This window comes from Procambarus clarkii, chromosome 46, assembly GCF_040958095.1.
Source record: "Procambarus clarkii isolate CNS0578487 chromosome 46, FALCON_Pclarkii_2.0, whole genome shotgun sequence".
Taxonomy (NCBI): Eukaryota; Metazoa; Arthropoda; class Malacostraca; order Decapoda; family Cambaridae; genus Procambarus; species Procambarus clarkii.
The window spans coordinates 7,303,320-7,321,726 of NC_091195.1; the positions used below are offsets into that span (position 1 = coordinate 7,303,320).

At 41.2% G+C, this 18,407-nt stretch overlaps 1 long non-coding RNA gene across 1 annotated transcript in view; it reads right to left on the reverse strand.

Moving 5' to 3' along the window:
• Window positions 1-8,234: 8,234 nt before the first annotated feature.
• Window positions 8,235-18,407, reverse strand: part of LOC138350631 (uncharacterized) — a 135,481-nt gene continuing 125,308 nt past the window's right edge. The window contains exons 2-3 of the long non-coding RNA XR_011222166.1: window positions 17,263-17,529; window positions 8,235-15,521 (exon numbers count right to left, since the gene is read on the reverse strand). This is a non-coding gene — a long non-coding RNA (uncharacterized lncRNA). The remainder of the gene's footprint in view (window positions 15,522-17,262; window positions 17,530-18,407) is intronic.

Below are 18,407 nucleotides of genomic sequence, written 5' to 3' on the forward strand. Positions count from 1 at the left end.
ACGAGGAATAGTTAAGAGTTTACAGGGTTAACAACACTGCAAACCAGACATGACACGGCTGAACTCATCGAAACTTAAAATGTTGAAGAATTTTTTGAGCGTTCTGTCCTCGTCGAGGCTACTCGAGAGATAGTGGCCAGAATCAGAATCAGAATAATACAGGAGAAGATGCCCATTGGGGCGAGCTTGGAAGTGGGGACAGAAGAAGATAAGGGGGGGTGAGAGGAAGAAGATTTGTAAGAGAAAAAGTGCCAGGGCTAAACCCAGCTGCGTGTCGTTTGGTTGCGGCATTCGAGGCAGGGACTCAGTCGGGTGTTTTCAGTGACAACATCGGGACATCACAAACTCACAACATCACAGTGATTGGCTCAAGAGCGTCAGGGCTGAACTTTTTACGGATGGTTTGTGCTGGTTGTTGAGAGCTGAATATGTAATGATGGTGGATGCTGGGTGTTGAGAGCTAAAGTTTAACGAAATACAGAGTTAGGAGGAGGATCATGGATGGTAGAGAAGAGGTCATGATTGTTTCGTGGTAGTCTGAGAGTGTGTAGGAGAAAATCAATGTGTTGTTCATGATAAGTGAGTAGTCTATCAATTTGTTTGTCTGATACAGTTTTCCAGTAGGTATATAGGGCAGGAATGTTCGTATTTTCATGGAGACTTTGACTGGTATTTAACTCTTGCCATCGGGTGTTGAGTACCCATCTTAGTGCTCTATTCTGTATTCTTTGAAGCTTTATTTTGTTAGTACGTGCAGATAGAGAAAGAGCTAGTAGAGCATATGTTAGGAGAGGTCTAATTAGTGCTTTGTAAAGATGCATTTTTGTGTCAGGTTTTGCAAATCTAAGTCTGTACAGTTTTTTCATGGCTTGAAGAGCTATTGCATGTTTCTGTGTAATGTGTGTGTGAAAGAGTAGTTGTCGATCAAATGTGAGTCCAAGGACTGTGGAGGAGGGAGATACAGAGATATAAGTAGGATTTTAAGTGTATGATTTGAGTTTGAGAGGAATTGGGCGAATAGTTCTTTTGCAGAAAAAGTAGGTGATTTTAGATTTGCTGGAGTTGGTTTTTATACGCCATTTGTACTCCCACTCAGTGACAACATCAAGTTATGTTTGTGCTCTGTTTGTTAGTGTATCAATGGTGTTGCTGGTAACAAGGTGAGAGACATCATCGGCATAACATATGGTTAATGAAGTGTGATGAACAGGGTCAGGAATGTCGTTTATGTATAGGATGTAGAGTGTTGGGGCAAGAACAGAACCTTGTGGAACACCGGCATGTAAGTTGAAGTAGTCAGAGTGTTGTCGGAGGAACTTAATTCTCATTGTCCTATTGTCTAAGTAGTTAGAAAGAAGTTTGGTGGTGATAAGAGGAAGATTAAAGTTGTTGCATAGTTTGAATTTTTAGCCGTCATGCCAAACAGTGTCAAAGGCCTTCTCAACGTCCTTAGTGATGAGTGCAGTCTTAAGTCTTTGGTGCTGATTGATACTGAGGTAGTTAGTCATGATGTTTAAGGCGTCGTGAGTGGACCATTGAGGCCGAAATCCAAACTGTTTGTTAGTGAGTAAGTCATTGTGTTCTAGGTGGGTTCTAAGTCTCTGGTTGATCAGCCTTTCAAAGACTTTGCCAAGTGTCTCTAGAAGACTGATGGGTCTATAGTTCTTTGAGTCAGTGTGGGGTTTCCCAGGTTTTGGAATAAGAACGGCTGTGACAGACTTAAAGTTGAGTGGAAAGTATCCAGAGGCAAGGGAGGCGTTGAATAGGTTAGTGATAGCAGTAATGATAGAAGCAGGGAGTTGTCTAAGAAGGATATGTCCAATGCCAGACGCACCAGGGGCTCTACGACGAGTGTCCATGAGAGCTGTCTTGACATCAGCTAGAGTTAGGGGAGTCTGTAGTTCAGTGTTTGAATTGAGATTGTCAAGGTGGATGAGGTCGTCTGGTGTAGTTGCATGTCTATTTTGGTGTATCCAGTCTTCGACTGCTTCAATGTTGGGGCGGGTAAATGGTTCAGGAGGATGTGGGTGAAAGATTTGTTCCCAGTGGTGTTTAAAAATGTTGAGTACTGCTTCAGGATCAGTGATTTTGTTGTTATTATGTAGAAGGTATTTAAACGGTGTGTGAGTTGATCCTTGTAATTGTTTGATTTGTTTCCAGAATTCTTGAGGTGTCAATTTTCTGTATTGTTCTGCTTGTTCTATGAGGTGTTTCCAATGTTTTGTGTGATCTTCATCTAGGCTGTTAAGAATGTGGTTTTTTAATGCTGTTAGGTCCCATAGTATTTGTCCATGACGATGTATGTTTTGTAAGAATCTAGTGTGATAGCAAGCTAAGAGGCGTTTTGAGCGAATGGAGGGGGTGAAAGTGAAATGTGGTTTGTGTGTTGTTTTAGGAATGGAGATGTTTGCTGCATGAATGATGGTGTCTTGTATGTTGCGTGCTTGTGTGTCGATGTCAGTGTGATGTTTGTCATTGTATTCATAAGTGAGATCAGTGTCATCAATGTGTCTTTTGAACATGTCCCAGTTTGCCCTAAGGTATGAGAATTGAGGAATGCTGGGGATGAGAATAGGATTTGTGGAGACTGTGAGAATTAAGGGAATATGATCAGAGCCCGTAATGGGCCCTGGTGAAATGAAGTGTTGCAAGTTGCTGCCATGTCTGTTGGTGAATATGAGATCTGGCCTGCCAGAACCTGTATGTGTGTAACAAGTGGGGAAATCAGGGCCAAGAAAGAATAGATGTTTTTGGGTGTATATTTGGTGAAGCTGTCTGCCATGCTGATTTGTGGTATTGTGGTGGAATGTAGGATGTTGTGTATTGAGGTCTGCAAGCAGAAAAACAGGCAAGTGAGTGTGGTTGAAGAGAGTTATGAAATCTTGCATGGGAATGTCGGTGTTAGGACGGGTGTAGGTTGTGGACGGGTGTAGGTTGTGCAGATGATGAGAGACCCCATTTGTGTGTGAACTTTAATGGCTAGGAAATGTTTGTGAAGCCAATGAGTGTGTAGGAGTTCGTGTTTGTATGAAGAACGGATGAGTATTGCAACTCCTTCATGTGCTTCATCTGGTGACTGGTAAGAGGAGTAGCCATAATGTTTTATTTTATATGAGTTCGTAATGTATGTGCTATTTAATAATAGCACATCAGGTCTCTCGATCTCAATAAAATCTGACACCATGTGTCTAATGGAGAAATATGCCCGCACATTAAATTGGATGATCTTTATGAATTTTTAGGTTTTGATGGGGTGCTGGTGGGGTTTTGTGCATGTACAGGAGCATGAGGTTTGCGTGATTCAATGACTTGGGCAGTTATTGAGGAGGGTGGTAGGAATTGTGGGAAATTGACAGCGGGAGGTGGGAGTAAGACAACGGGTTGCTGAGCGGGCTCGGGACGAGATGAGATGAGTTACAGAAGAAATGACTGGAGTTGTTGGGGGATGGAGGAAGGCAGAAGGCTTGTTGGTAGGAACCGGGTGAGAGGTATCAAAGGTTTTAGTGTTTGAAGTCAGATTAGAAGTGGAGGGGACAATGTTGGGAGAAGAGGGTGAAGGTGCTTTTGACATGGATGATTCAGTTTGGGATAGTCCAGGATGTGCTGTTTGGTCAGTGGCACCGTTTTCTGTAGCAGTCAGGAGTGGGTTGGGAGGACATTGTGGGGGAACTGTAGTATTTTTCTCAGTTGAAGTCGTGGTGTTTTGTCGAGTGAGGACTGTAGGCGAGAATGGATCAGAGCGCATTAGCTGAGTAGGAGGAACAGAGATTCTAGGAAGGCCGTTATGAGTGAGGAAAATAGGAAGATAGTCAGCAAAGTCACGGCCATCGTCCTTGGCCTTCAGATAAGCAGCTTGTACACAGGCAGTGACTCGTTCATATGAAAGGTTCTGAAGAGGAGAATAAGGTGGAGGTGGTGGGTGAGGGAAGAGAGGTGGAGAGGACTGAGTTTGTTGTGCAGTATTATGGAGATGATGTTGCTGGTGAGGTGAAGCATTAAGGACACTGGCATAGGACATTGAGGTGGCTGATGCTGCTTGGTGATGAGATAAGTTATGGGAGGTTGAAGAAGAAGAATGAGGGTGTGCTTGAGTGCGAGGTTGGTTATTGCGAAGAGATTTTAGGGTTTGCTTCCTCAAAGTGCAAGATTTGTCCACTGCTGAGTGAGCACCTTGGCAATTGGTTCATTTTAGGATAGGGGCAGAGCACTGAGTATAAAAAAGACCTTCAGCAGAGCATTTGGAGCAAATTTGTGGGCTTTTACATTTTCGTGTTTCGTGATTATACTTGTAACATTTGAAACATTGTAGCAAAGGAAGATAGTCAACTGGACTAATGAGATAGGGAGGAGTGCTGGTGTTGAGGATTTTAATTCCATGGTGCAAGAGTTTTTGAGCTTCTGTAGGGGAGGAACATTGGATCTTGAGGTGTTTTGTATTGGGCACTGGGTATATCTCCATTACAGTAATAGCATTTCCGTGTGAGATGTCTTGAGAGAGATTGATAGTATTAGGTGCTGATAGGACAGAGCTGTCGACATTTCTTACAAGGACAGAGCATTTAGTTTTTTGTTCAATAGTGAGGACAGGAGTCAGTGAAGCTTGTGTGAGTTTACTGAAAGTAGGTTCCTTGAAACAGGCAAAAAGGTCGTCTTCTGAGGCAATGAGAAATTTGATGGTGTTTGTGTTGGCGTGTTTGATATGGTTAGTGGCTGGTGTGCCAGTGGCATTGTAAAAGGTAGTGATGCAGTCAATAGTGTCTATGGGTGTATTCCCAGTGTAGGTCATCCGTAGACAGTGAGCCATTGTGACTCACTATCTACTGACAGTCCCGTGTTTTGTGCTAATCACTGTGATTCCATAAGCTCAGTGGGGTCAGTGTGTAGGCCAGGTCTAAGACCTGGCCTAAGGGTCTCACCACGAACAAACACCGTGTTCCGGAAGGTTGCAACCCCCAGTTATGGTGGGCTCGAAAGATCACCAGATTCCACAACTGGCACCTATATGCATGCACCTATGCCATGACGCAGCTGCAAAAGGTGAACTTCCGTCTTCTCACCTGGGCCTGTTCTGGCTCGAAGTGGGGCTGTTCACCTAAATGAAGTCCGACCTGGACACAAGCACATTGGACAACACACAGAAGATGCCACGAGGAAGATGTCACTACTTAGGACTAGATGCTGGCTGGGAAGCGCCTGGTTCTGCTCCAATACACTGCTGGCTGGAACTGGTTTTTGGCTGCACTGAAGTGCTCGTCGAGGCTGGAGATAACAGCTGCTGTAGGACTGCGAGACGATGCTGGCTTGCTGTATGGCTGGCGAGCTGATCGATCTATCCACTCACGCACTCTAAGAGGTATCAGACGTTGGTAGAGTGGGCGTGCGTAGCGCTCAAGCAGAGGGCCGCCTAAGTCACACTGCGAGCAAGACGATGCTACTCTTGCAACGATGCTGATTGGTTTGAAGTAGTGGCCCTAAGGCAAATTCAGGTAAATATGAAGACGTTGGACTTGACGGTGTGAGAATAGCTTGAGCTGCTTCAACTCTACGTGTGTAAATCATATCTCAATAAATTTATTTTAATTTCAAAACAAGAAATACATTTTGAAATAAATTTATTTCAATATTAAAACATTAGTAGCCAAATATAAACAGATCTAACAGAGAACTGTAGTAAGGTCAGGTTCCGTCTCGTGTCCTGTATGCAACACTGCTGTATAGTGTAGAATACTTATCTCTGAAAGTATTACGTGTAACACAGGTCCAGAGGAATCTTTACCGACCTTCCTTTCTCTCTCATAATTTTATAATTTCATCACGAAATTCATAAACCGTTTTGTCTTTTAAGGCAATCAGAAATCATTTGACTGTAAAATATTTGTTTTGTCTTAAATCCTGTTGATAATATAATGGTTAGAGCACTAGTTCTTGGTCTGGTCTGGGACAGGCAGCCATCTGTGGGACACCCAGCATCTTGCCACAGGGTATCCCAGCCATCTCTGGGGTACCAAGCATCTTGCCACAGAGTATCCCAGCCATCTCTGGGACACCCAGCATCTTGCCACAGAGTATCCCAGCCATCTCTGAGAAACCCAGCATCTTGCCAAAGGGTATACCAGCCATCTCTGGGACACCCAGCATCTTGCCACAGGGTATCCCAGCCATCTCTGAGGAACCCAGCATCTTGCCACAGGGTATCCCAGCCATCTCTGGGACACCCAGCATCTTTCCACAGAGTATCCCAGCCATCTCTGGGACACCCAGCATCTTGCCACAGGGTATCCCAGCCATCTCTGGGACACCCAGCATCTTGCCACAGAGTATCCCAGCCATCTCTGGGGCACCCAGCATCTTGCCACAGAGTATCCCAGCCATCTCTGGGACACCCAGCATCTTGCCACAGAGTATCCCAGCCATCTCTGGGGCACCCAGCATCTTGCCACAGAGTATCCCAGCCATCTCTGGGACACCCAGCATCTTGCCACAGAGTATCCCAGCCATCTCTGGGACACCCAGCATCTGGCCACAGAGTATCCCAGCCATCTCTGGGACACCCAGCATCTTGCCACAGAGTATCCCAATGATATATGAAATTAGGAATGCTTTAATGTGACAATTCCAACCAGGCAAACTTCTTCTATTTATACAGAAGGATTCTCTCTCCTCTTCCTTAACTAACACTGACATGACAGACGGAAAAAAAAAACAGTAACTGAAACGGTTTTGATAGATATTACACTGAAGTTTTGTGTTGAAAGTTGCAATGATTTTATCTTGAGGTTATCTTGAGATGATTTCGGGGCTTTTAGTGTCCCCGCGGCCCGGTCCTCGTCCAGGCCTCCACCCCCAGGAAGCTGCCCGTGACAGCTGACTAACACCCAGGTACCTATTTTACTGCTAGGTAACAGAGGCATAGGGTGAAAGAAACTCTGCCCATTGTTTCTCGCTGGCGCCTGGGATCGAACCCAGAACCACAGGATCACAAGTCCAGTGTGCTGTCCGCTCAGCCACCGGCCCCAACTGGTGTGTGTGTGTGTGTGTGTGTGTGTGTGTGTGTGTGTGTGTGTGTGTGTGTGTCTGTCTGTCTGTCTGTCTGTCTGTCTGTCTGTCTGTCTGTCTCTCTCTCTCTGTGTTTGTGTGTGTCTGTCTCTCTCTCTCTCTCTCTCTCTCTGTGTGTCTGTCTCTCTCTCTCTCTCTCTCTCTCTCTCTCTCTCTCTCTCTGTCTGTCTCTAACTGGCTGGCTGGCTGGCTGGCTGTCTAACTGGCTGTCTAACTGGATGACAGGCTGTCTAGCCGGCTGCAGCTTGCTCGCTGTGTGTATATCCAATCAAAGACCCCTAATGACGTATCTTCCTCCAGCTGGGGGAACCAACCCGAGCCCTTCCTACACACGCCAGACATCTGCTCTCCCATATTGAGGCGCACTTGTATCCCCCCCCCCCACACCCCCCATAACCCAATCACTTCACATGCCCTACGAAGCGCCCATAGCACCGCTCAACCAGGCCGACATGCGTTACACTAACAAAGCTATTCAACTATCACCAATTTTAACGTGAATTGCGTAATTTCATATTAGTATTTAAACAATGATTGATATATGAATATTATAAAATTTTCTGTTAAACAGACACTCGAAGTTTTTCCAGGTCAGCAATGGTGACTTTTTCCCAGTTTAAATGTTTTAAGGTTGGGTACTGTTCTCACTGTCAGCAGCAACAGTTCGACAGTGAGGTATAGTGACGGTGTCTATGACAGGAAAATGTCAGGAAAGGTTGTCACAATCACTGTGTCTTATACCCTCAGATGTAACTAGTTAGGTCATCTTCAATTATTCTTTTTTTTAAAAATAAGACTTTCTTCTCCAGTAACTTAAAGAAAAGTCAAAGTAATATTAAACTTTGCATAGACAGTATTGATCATCATATGCATCTCTTTTGTTAAATTTTAAAAGCCTCAGTTATCTTGCAACGATTTTAAGTTTTTCTTAATTTATTTCTATCAACATTTTTGTATCATCGGAAACTAGGTAATGTTGAACTTGAGTGTTGTATCAACATGGTTTATATATACGGTAAACCAGACAGGTCTCAGGCCAGAGTCCTGAGGACCATTGGCAACGTTTACCACTCGGATTTGTCTTACTGTTTCTGTTGAAAAAGTCATATCATACACCACTAGCAAGTTACAAACAATAATACAATAGACTTCAGAGAAAGAGCGAAAATAAGTGTTAATATTGTTTAAACTTATATGTTGCTTTATTTCAGATAATGCATGTATTTACTTTAATACTTGCAGTACTGAACTATAAAAAGCTTAGTACAGTACTACTTACAGTATCAAAGGAGGTGTACAGTTTAGTTCATTTATTATGCACCCCATACCCATCTTGTGGGTGGTAGTGGAAAGGGTTACAGAGGCACATAATGGGCTCAGGGACTGAACCCTACAGTTCATTTAGCTAAGCTCGTTACAATCTTGATGAGCTAGTTACAAAATTTAGTATTAGTCGTCACATCAACAATGGTTCGAGATCGACCTCAAATACAGTTTCTAAATTAAGCAACTGACATATGTAGAGAGCTAGTGTCACAATTGATATGTTTGTCCTGCACACCGCCCCCCATCCAGTGGGCAGCGGTGGATAGGTTACAATCACTCTTAGTTACTACCTACAGTTAGCAAACTGGGGATATTTGGCTAAAATTTCTGGTAGCAGATCATTTTGAATGAAACATTTACACATCTTTAGAACATTTTTATAGAATTGTCTCTGAATTCACGTACCTTTTCGCACTCCATCACATAGTGACGGAGGGTGTGCGAATAATTTTGTTGACACAGTTTACATTTGGTCAGGTCTACAACAGCAGATAATGAGAATTCCTAGAAATACTTACAAACGAGTCTAAGTCGAGCAGTAGTAACATCTAGAAGTCTGCTGATTTTATTGAATGAACCATAGATGTGTGGCTCCTCTTGCATGATAGTATGATGATAGATGGAATTACTGGTGTCGATTTCACTTTGCTTCAGATCTACAAGATTTTGTTGAAGTTCTTGGTGTACTATTGCTCTCAGACTTCTCATTGACAATCCAAGGTTATACTCAATTTCTCCTTTAAAGGCAGATTCTTGGTAGTTTCTTTACTAAAGAAATTGTACATTTAAGTGAGCAGGACACTTACTGTATTAAACTACTTGAACAGTATACTGCATACTATATTAAAGTACTTGTACAGTACGCTACTTACTGTAATAAAGAAAGTTCCTAAAAAGGCTAGCTACTGTAGTAGAACAAGTTTACAATCGGATACTGATAATATTAAAGTACATATACAATAAACTGCTTAATGCATTATAGTAAGTTACAGTAGGCAACTTACTGTATTAAGTTGTACATTAAGCAACTTACAATAACACAGGTGTATATATGCTCCTGCTTGATCTTGAGGATAATAAGGTTAAGACAGACTAAAAGTGAGACAGAAATTCTCAATGCCTAAAATTCCTAAAATGTCAAAATAACTAAGATCTCTTAAAAAATAAACTGCTAAAACTAATAATATTGATCCAATAAACAATAGTAAAGAAAATCATATCGATATAAAGTGTAGAAAATGCTAATATATAAATTACATGCCAAAACTTATTCATAAAATCAGTATATCAAAATCAGTTATTCATGCAATATGCATTTCTGAACGTATTAATAAAATCTGCATACAAATGCTCATTTATACCTCCAGCATACTAAAATACATTCATACAATGCATACAAAAACTCAATCATTCCATCAGCATACCAAAACTCATTCATCCTACTAACATTCTAATACTAATTCATACCACCAGCATACTAAAACTCATTCATACCACCAGCATACTAAAACTCATTCATACCACCAGCATACTAAAACTCATTCATACCACCAGCATACTAAAACTCATTCATACAACCAGCATACTAAAACTCATTCATACTACCAGCATACTAAAACTCATTCATACTACCAGCATACTAAAACTCATTCATACTACCAGCATACTAAAACTCATTCATACTACCAGCATACTAAAACTCATTCATACTACCTGCATACTAAAACTCATTCATACAACCAGCATACTAAAACTCATTCATACTACCAGCATACTAAAACTCATTCATACTACCAGCATACTAAAACTCATTCATACTACCAGCATACTAAAACTCATTCATACAACCAGCATACTAAAACTCATTCATACCACCAGCATACTAAAACTCATTCATACTACCAGCATACTAAAACTCATTCATACTACCTGCATACTAAAACTCATTCATACTACCAGCATACTAAAACTCATTCATACTATCAGCATACTAAAACTCATTTATACCACCAGCATACTATAACTCATTCATACTACCAGGATACTAAAACTCATTCATACCACCAGCATACTAAAACTCATTCATATCACCAGCATACTAAAACTCATTCATATTACCAGCATACTAAAACTCATTCATACCGCCAGCATACTAAAACTCATTCATTGTTGGAAATATCCAACACTTTTTTTTCATTTTAGTACTTCGATAAAGTATCTTTGTACTAACAATTACAAGTTACTAAAACTATACTAACCAGTAGTGTACTAATATCATTTCATATCCTATTGCGACCCAATTCTGCCATATCTTTCCTAGTATTTATGGCGTCGTGCTCCAAAGACCGCCATAGGGAATAATTTTCTACATTTCTGTAGACTCAATAGAGTCCAGTTATTTACTTTCCTTTATTCACGATGATCGTTTATTAATAAGTTTACATTAATTAGTATACTAAAGTGTACTGCAATTCATTTATCCAGCTAGATAGGTGTTTCAGTGAATAATAATATAACACAAATTACTTACCATTTAAATATTTCTCGTTTATTTTGCGCGGTTCATATTAACTTACTTGCATTACGAGAAAATATATTACGCATAACACATTTATTTATGATGTAAATATTCGTCATACTCACTTCCTTCCACATTAAGAATTAAATATATAATATAATTTATGCTCAGGGCCCCAACTGGGAGCTTTTGCGCATGCGTCAACCCGAGATGGAGGAAAGGGACTCTCGCCATTTTCGATCAACTGGCAGCAAAGTGTTCCGAAGCAGCCCGACCAAATCTTCCAATTCTGCAAGCATCTCGGGGCTTCAGAATAAGGGCGCAGCTTACCCAATTCATGGACACCAATTTCGGCGGGCATTTTACCTCATCGTTTTATTGTTGAGCTCAGGTATATTCACTAAAGCAGGTGCCATGTCGTGATGCTGTAGGCGATATTAAACACCCATGTAAGTGATGTTTCTAACCCTCCAATTATTTCATATCTTGCGTTTAAATGAGTGAATACTAGTGGAGTGGAAATTATAGAAGTTACTTATTTCAGCGTTGTGTAATTCAACTGAGGAGGCGTATGACTGTCTCCATGAACACATGTCCCAAGGATTACTATCTCATTGCTGGTCCCAACGTGTTGTAGAGGCTGGCCGCAATCTACGTTCCTCTGATACAGCTCAGAATTTACCAGTCATAATATATAGATAGTGTCTTTTCATTATTGAGAGTCAGTGAATTTCCATTTATTTGCATATTAATTATATACTTGATTTAATTATTGATATGCATTAATATTTCAACTTTTCATTAACTAACACATATTTCACATATATACTATAATTAATAACTTATATTCATATTGTAGTAATTTGTAGTGAATTACCTAAAGCATTAGAGAATAGCCCCCAAAGTGTGTAGAGGGATTTGGCTCTATAATTTTAATTATCATTCTACAGTCCATTGCCCTAATATTCTTATGATCAATCACATTATATTATCCAGCATCTCAGAGCATCCTATATTATTCATTATTGGAGATCCATAGGCACTGCTTCTCTAATTTATTCAATTTAAATATTTAATTTATTTCTCCCATTAAGGGAGTGGTCCTTCGAAATTTAATTATCATTATTATTAGTATTCTGGAGTTAGATTTTTCCACATTCATACCACCAGCATACTAAAACTCATTCATACCACCAGCATACCAAAACGCATTCATACCTCCAGCATACTAAAACTCATTAATACCACCAGCATACTAAAACTCATTCATACCACCAGCATACTAAAACTCATTCATACAACCAGCATACTAAAACTCATTCATACAACCAGCATACTAAAACTCATTCATACCACCAGCATACTAAAACTCATTCATACCACCAGCATACTAAAACTCCTTCATACTACCAGCATACTAAAACTCATTCATACTACCAGCATACTAAAACTCATTCATACCACCAGCATACTAAAACTCATTCATACTACCAGCATACTAAAACTCATTCATACTACCAGCATACTAAAACTCATTTATACCACCAGCATACTATAACTCATTCATACTACCAGCATACTAAAACTCATTCATACTACTAGCATACTAAAACTCATTCATTTCATCAGCATACTAAAACTCATTCATACCACCAGCATACTAAAACTCATTCATATCACCAGCATACTAAAACTCATTCATACAACCAGCATACTAAAACTCATTCATTGTTGGAAATATCCAACACTTTTTTTCATTTTAGTACTTCGATAAATCATTTTGTACTAACAATTACAATTTACTAACACTATACTAACCAGTAGTGTACTAATATCATTTCATATCCTATTGCGACCCAATTCTGCCATATCTTTCCTAGTATTTATGGCGTCGTGCTCCAAAGACCGCCATAGGGAATAATTTTCTACATTTCTGTAGACTCAATAGAGTCCAGTTATTTACTTTCCTTTATTAACGATGATCGTTTATTAATAAGTTTACATTAATTAGTATACTAAAGTGTACTGCAATTCATTTATCCAGCTAGATAGGTGTTTCAGTGAATAATAAAATACAAATTACTTACCATTTAAATATTTCTCGTTTATTTTGCGCGGTTCATATTAACTTACTTGCATTACGAGAAAATATATTACGCATAACACATTTATTTATGATGTAAATATTCGTCATACTCACTTCCTTCCACATTAAGAATTAAATATATAATATAATTTATGCTCAGGGCCTCTACTGGGAGCTTTTGCGCATGCGTCAACCCGAGATGGAGGAAAGGGACTCTCGCCATTTTCGATCAACTGGCAGCAAAGTGTTCCGAAGCATCCCGACCAAATCTTCCAATTCTGCAAGCATCTCGGGGCTTCAGAATAAGGGCGCAGCTTACTAAATTCACGGACACCAATTTCGGCGGGCATTTTACTTCATCGTTTTATTGTTGAGCTCAGGTATATTCACTAAAGCAGGTGCCATGTCGTGATGCTGTAGGCGATATTAAACACCCATGTAAGTGATGTTTCTAACCCTCCAATTATTTCATATCTTGCGTTTATATGAGTGAATACTAGTGAAGTGGAAATTATAGAAGTTACTTATTTCAGCGTTGTGTAATTCAACTGAGGAGGCGTATGACTGTCTCCATGAACACATGTCCCAAGGATTACTATCTCATTGCTGGTCCCAACGTGTTGTAGAGGCTGGCCGCAATCCACGTTCCTCTGATACAGCTCAGAATTTACCAGTCATAATATATAGATAGTGTCTTTTCATTATTGAGAGTCGGTGAATTTCCATTACTTGCATATTAATTATATACTTGATTTAATTATTGATATGCATTAATATTTCAACTTTTCATTAACTAACACATATTTCACATATATACTATAATTAATAACTTATATTCATATTGTAGTAATTTGTAGTGAATTACCTACTAGCATTATAGAATAGCCCCCAAAGTGTGTAGAGGGATTTGGCTCTATAATTTTAATTATCATTCTACAGTCCATTGCCCTAATATTCTTATGATCAATCACATTATATTATCCAGCATCTCAGAGCATCCTATATTATTCATTATTGGAGATCCATAGGCACTGCTTCTCTAATTTATTAAATTTAAATATTTAATTTATTTCTCCTATTAAGGGAGTGGTCCTTCGAAATTTAATTATCATTATTATTAGTATTCTAGAGCCAGATTTTTCAACATTCATACCACCAGCATACTAAAACTCATTCATACCTCCAGCATACTAAAACTCATTCATACCACCAGCATACCAAAACTCATTCATACCTCCAGCATACTAAAACTCATTCATACCACCAGCATACTAAAACTCATTCATATCACCAGCATACTAAAACTCATTCATACCACCAGCATACTAAAACTCATTCATACCACCAGCATACTAAAACTCATTCAGACCACCAGCATACTAAAACTCATTCATACCACCAGCATACTAAAACACATTCATATCACCAGAATAACGAAACTCATTCATACCACCAGCATACTAAAACTCATTCATATCACCAGCATACTAAAACTCATTCATATCACCAGCATACTAAAACTCATTCATACCACCAGCATACCAAAACACATTCATACCACCAGCATACTAAAACTCATTCATATCACCAGCATACTAAAACTCATTCATACCACCAGCATACTAAAACTCATTCATACCACCAGCATACTAAATCTCATTCATACCACCAGCATACTAAAACACATTCATACCACCAGCATACTAAAACTCTCAGCAACAACCAGTTCCTCTTAGATGTGTCCTTTTACATTATTGGTCTCGTGAGGCAGGTCTCAACAACCAGCTCCTCGTAGATGTGTCCTTGTACATTATTGGTCTCGTGAGGCAGGTCTCAACAAACAGCTCCTCGTAGATGTGTCCTTGTACATTATTGGTCTCGTGAGGCAGGTCTCAACAACCAGCTCCTCGTAGATGTGTCCTTGTACATTATTGGTCTCGTGAGGCTGGTCTCAACAACCAGCTCCTCGTAGATGTGTGCTTGTACATTATTGGTCTCGTGAGGCAGGTCTCAACAACCAGCTCCTCGTAGATGTGTCCTTGTACATTATTGGTCTCGTGAGGCAGGTCTCAACAACCAGCTCCTCGTAGATGTGTCCTTGTACATTATTGGTCTCGTGAGGCTGGTCTTAACAACCAGCTCCTCGTAGATGTGTCCTTGTACATTATTGGTCTCGTGAGGCAGGTCTCAACAACCAGCTCCTCGTAGATGTGTCCTTGTACATTATTGGTCTCGTGAGGCAGGTCTTAACAACCAGCTCCTCGTAGATGTGTCCTTGTACATTATTGGTCTCGTGAGGCAGGTCTCAACAACCAGCTCCTCGTAGATGTGTCCTTGTACATTATTGGTCTCGTAAAGCTGGTCTCAACACTCTACCAGTCGAGATAAAAATTCTAGTTTGAAATAGCTTAAAATTCTTAAGCGACTCGGCGAGTTCGCGAAGGGCCTTCTTCTCCCCGCTGACATCAATAGAAAGCACGTGACCAGTGACGCCCCTCCGGTGAAGTTCTCGCAGGAGTCTCTCCACACCCACACCTGTAGATGAGAGGGAACACTGAAGCCCACACCTGGCTACTCTCCACACCAACACCAGTAGATGAGAGGGGAACACTGAAGCCCACACCTGGCTACTCTCCACACTCACACTTGTAGATGAGAGGGAACACTGAAGCCCACAAATGGCTACTCTCCACATCCACACCTGCAGATGAGTGGGAACACTGATGAACACACCTGGCTACTCTCCCAGGTGTGGGCTTGGGAGAACCCAACCAACCCACAACCCACACCTGCCGATGAGAGGGAACACTGAAGACCACACCTGGCTACTCTCCCCACCCACACCTGTAGATGAGAGGGAACACTGAAGCCCACACCTGGCTACTCTCCACACCCACACTTGCAGATGAGAGGGGAACATTGAAGCCCACACACCCTGCTAATCTCCCCACTCACACCTGCCTAACCTCCACACCCACACCTGATGGTGAGAGGGAACATTGAAGCCCATACACTTGGCTATCTCCCCACCCACACCTGCAGATGAGAGGAAACACTGAAACCCACATCTGGATACTCTCCACACCCACACCTGCAAAATTGGGGAACACTGAAGCCCACACCTGGCTAATCATTCACCCACACCTGGATACTCTCCTCACCCACACCTGCAGACTGAAGGGAACAGTGAAACCCACACTTGGCTACTTTTAACACACACACCTGTAAAAAGAGGGAATACTGAAGCCCACACCTGGTTAATTTCCCCAACAACACCTGGCTACTCTCTCCTCCTAACACCTGCAGATGAGAGGGAACACTGAAGCCCATACGTTGCAACTCTCCCCACCCACACCTGCAGCAGAAAGGGAACATTGAAGCCCACACCTGGCTACTCACCTTACCCAAACCTGCAGACGAGAAGGAACACAGAAGCCCACACCTGACTACTCTCCCTACCCACACCTGCAGATGAGAGGGAAAATTTAATTCCACACCTGACTACTCTCTCCATCACACCTGCAGATGAGGTGGAAAACTGAAATCCACACCTGGCTACTCTCCACACCCACACCTGGCTACTCTTCCCACCCACACCTGTCCACTACCCCCATTCACATCTGCAGATAAGAGGGAACACTGAAACCCACACCTAGCTGATCTCCACACCCACACTTGTAGATGAAAAGGAACACTGAAGCCCACACCTGGCTGCTCTCCACACCTCACCTGGCTACTCTTCCCACCCACACCTGTCCACTACCCCCATTCACATCTGCAGATGAGAGGGAACACTGAAACCCACACCTAGCTGTTCTCCACACTCACACCTAGCTGGTCTCCACACCCACACCTGATGATGAAAAGGAACACTGAAGCCCACACCTGGCTACTCTCCCCACCTACACCTGTCCACTTTTCCTATCCACACCTGCAGATGGGAGGGGACAGAGAAACCTACACCTGGCTTCTCTCCCCACTCACACCTAGCTTTGTCACACACTCATGCCAAAGAAAACTTATATCAAGTAAATCTAGCTTGTATTAAGCAAGACAATGTTGGGCTAAATATTAATCCGTGTTGCTTTATAAGCAGTGAATCTTGCTTAATCAATATTCTTGGTCGCTAAACGGTGCTCAAAGTTACTCAGGAAGCCTTATACCTTCTGTAATTCATGACTTTTAACGTAAAATTGTTTTTGAAACCACTTGTAGCACTGTGAATTAAACAACTGAGTTATATATACTGACGTGTTAAAATGAAGTCAATACGTACTGGTAAGACACGTATGAGTGAAGCGCAGGGAACTATACCCTCCTCTTGAGAAAGGGCACAGCTGAGCCGCCAGGTGGCAGCACCAGTCTATGGCGGGGTCGTCATCAGTGAGGTCCCAGTTGATGATCAGGGTAAGCATCCATTTCTGGTACGGTAGCCTGTCCAGTGTGTCCGGGTCCACGTAGCCCGTGGCGTCCAGGGTGTCCGGGTCCACGTAGGCCTTGGCGTACCGGGTGTCGACATAACTCCTGGCGTCCAGGGTAATGGCTGAAGACATACACTGAGATACAGTCACTGTTGTTACTGGTATGTTCTAAGATATAACAAGAAGACATACTGAGCCATCCACTCACCTTACTGCTGGATTTATTACCTGATGAAAACTGAGTATTTTGGATGGCATTAATAGCATCTTAACTATGTAATAATAGTTTTTAAAATTATAAATTCTTTACTGAAATATGTTTCGTTGTGTGACGTCCAGCCTTCGAAATGCTGTTATGTAACCACCTGGCTGGCAGGGATCTCACACCAGATGCGTCTTTGTGTATAACCGGAAGGAGTGTCTTTATTGAGTTAATTTAATTACTCATATTAAGTTTTATTTCTGGTATTTATTTTTTTATTCTCTCAGTAATCAGACTGGTGCTTTTCCAGTTTAAAGTAAGTAATAATGTTTAGGGTGTGAGATAATTAAATGACGGTTTTTTATTATTATTTTCAACCACAGACGTGGCCACACATTTACAATGCTAACCAGCATATATACATTTTCTTCTATCCTCCATGGACAGGGTGAGAGATCTGTTAAACATATAATTCAGGGATTTATTGAACAATCAACCACAGACGGGGATTGTAGTGCTTTTAAAATGCTAATCTAACCTACAGACATAAATACACAGAGTTACGTCTGCTTAACATAAAGTGGTCCATGTGTTCTTTACATAGTGTCACTGATGTGCATTTACAAAGGTGAAATGTAATGCTGATTAGCTTCCACATATACTTTATACACATACATAAATATATATATTATATATATATAATATATTTTTATTGGAGTTAAAATTAACGTAGATATATGACCGAACCTAACCAACCCTACCTAACCTAACCTAACCTATCTTTATAGGTTAGGTTAG